The sequence below is a fragment of the Hipposideros armiger genome, unplaced genomic scaffold (assembly GCF_001890085.2).
Source record: "Hipposideros armiger isolate ML-2016 unplaced genomic scaffold, ASM189008v1 scaffold_1332, whole genome shotgun sequence".
In the NCBI taxonomy this organism is placed as follows: domain Eukaryota; kingdom Metazoa; phylum Chordata; class Mammalia; order Chiroptera; family Hipposideridae; genus Hipposideros; species Hipposideros armiger.
The window spans coordinates 130940-133823 of record NW_017732682.1 but is presented as its reverse complement, the minus strand read 5'-3'; positions in this window follow the sequence as shown (position 1 = coordinate 133823).

The following is a 2884-nucleotide window of genomic DNA, read 5'->3' as shown; positions in this document are numbered from 1 at the left end:
GGGCCCTCTGGCATCCCAAGCCATTTCTTAACCATTGCACCACTCGGCCAGCCCAGCTTCCATTTTTTTTTGACAGCTCACTTGTGTTCATATTTTGGGCTCTGCCTCTCTCTTTGTCAATCAGATCCCGTCTGCTTTCCTTCTTTATGTTCCCTCAAAGATTGCAGTTTAATAATGGTGTGTGCTGTTATTTCCCATTGCTGCTAGGGACTTATTAATTAATCAATCACTTGTAGGTATTTGAAATAGGAAGATAAGGTGGGAATGAAAGTTCTTTGACATCCGAATAGGGAATCTGTCCATAATTTTTTTTTTTAGCTAACGTATATATTGGGTTGTCAGAAAAGTCATGATGCATTTTTGCAACGAAAAACAGAAAAATACTACATGACTTTTCCGACAACCCAATATTTAGCATAGTAAGTTATGCTGCATATACATTGCATTATGAGTATTTCCTTCGTAACATTAATTTTCAATATAGAATATCAAATGTTTAAATAGACATACCAAACGTTTTTAACCATAATATTATCATTGGGAATTTAGATTGTTTTTAAATCTAAAAAATCTGTTTTTAAATCTTTACTATTTTAAATAGCTCTAAAACAAACATTTTCCTCTAAAATGATTTCTTACATGTATGATTATTACTGTAGGATAGGCTTTAATAAGATAAATCACTTTAACAAAGTGTCTGCATCTTGTAAGTCTCTTGTTACATATTGCCAAATTGATTTTCAGAAACTGCAAACCCAGATTTCTGATTAGCTAGCAGTATAGGCAAACATACAACACATTTCACCCTTGCTAGCATTTGGGATTATGCTTAATTTTTTAAAAGATGATTCTTGATAGATTTAAGAAAACATGTCCTTTATTCTTTTAAAAAGTCTTTAATGAGCAACTACTGTGCACCAGACCATGTTGGGTACGTGGGATACAATGGTGAACAAAGCAGACACCATCTGTGCCCTTACACCTTCACAGAGTTTACCTTCGGTGTGGAGAGGCAGAAGGAATAGGTGAGAGACAGTGAAAAGCATAAGTGTGTTAATAATGTGACTAAGAAGTGATAGAATAGTATGGAGAGAAATGAAGTGGAGAAGGGGACAGGGCGTGCAGTTGTCGTCGTTGCTGCTCATCAAATATTTGTTACTTTTAAACTTCTAAGGAAATCTGGAGACCTATGGTTGGCTGGGGCTAAATGAGTTTTGAGTCAAAGTGGCCTCTGAGCTCCAACATTTAATAGTCAGTGAGAACCACGGCAGAGACCTCTGTCTTTCTTACTGCCATCGTAGGCGAAGTTATATCGTTCCTGTGCCATGTGAGACGGGGTCTGTAGGTATTGACAGTGCTAAGTAGAGCCCTCATCTGACTCATGAATGTGAAATAGCAAGAATAAGGAATAAAACCTCCTGGTTTTAAGCTTCTGGAATCCGGGGTTGTTTTAGCATAAAGATAGTGTAATATACTTTGTTGCTTTTTAAAAATTATATTACTGATAATTATTGAGAATGAACATTATTTTTTAGTAGTTATCAACCTGTGTTTCTCCTTCTAATAATTGTCTACTCATGTCTTTTCGATCGTTGTTTTTTTTCTAACGCCTTGGTGTGTTTTGTTGGTATAAGAACAATTTATAGATCAACAATTTCAACTCTCTGTAACTTGTGTTAAAAACAATTCTCAATTCTATTATCTTTCTGTCAACTTTGTGTAATTGGCATTATTTTATAATTGGTATTTCCTATTTCTGAAAATATCTCTGAGCAATTCCCCATGGACTTTTGAGTGTAGATGAGGACATGTATAACTCACACAGACAGATTTGAAATCTAAGGTAACGCATGAGGATTAAAGTAACAGAAAGCCTGTGAGAAGAAAAGTAACACAGAGGGCTCCGCTCTTATATGAACAAGAGAAGAACACTCATAAGTTAGCATGGGTTCACTGGAAACTACTCAGGGTCTCCATGGAGGCTCTCCTCATGAAAGCTAAGATACGCCTGCTTCCAAATGCATTCGCCCCCGAGATGAACCCACTTACCACTAGCAGCTCAGCTAACTGCAGTTTTCTTATGCGGCCGTGTATTGATTTACATAATTTTTTTAGAGGATAGCCCCCCTCTGTCTCCTGCCATTTCTCGCTATTGAGGGAGGAAAGATAACGGGCTTGAGTGTTTTTGTTGCATGGTGTTATGTTTTGTCTATAAAAATGGGAAAGAAAAGGAAATCCATTCATTGAAATCAGCATGTGTCCTCAGTCATATTAACTTGTCAGTGGGAAAATACGCCAGAAATAATAACTAAAACCTTTAATACGACCACCCACAACTACACGTGAGGAAGCTGACAATGGAACAGTTGTAGATAGGTACTATGGGGGATGCGGTCACCTTCTTTCCTTATTTTAGCTTTTGGTTTTGTTTATTTGTTTTTGTTTTTACAAAGTGATCAGTCAGTTTGCTGGGTACATTTTCTAGTATCTGGTGACTGCATAAAACATTTAAGTATCTTACATTATTATTCTTTGTCTCTTTGATGGGATTACCCATCATTCCTTCTTTTTAGGTTATCCTTTGTATTTAGAAAAGGTAATGAATTACCCATCACTCCTTCGTACTAGGTTATCCTTTGTATTTAGAAAAGGTAATGAAGTAATCCTGCACGTTCTCTTCTCTGGGAAAGGGGAGACTCTGTCAGCGGTGTGTGTGGGTGCATGTGTCTGTGCATCACAGCCTATCACATACAAGTGCTTAGCACACGATAGGGGCTCAATATATATGTTTATTAAATGAGCAAGAAGCCATGTAAGGGGTAAAATGTAATTTTGAGAATTTTTACTACTGGTAAGAATGTCACTAATGTATTTTGTTTGATAA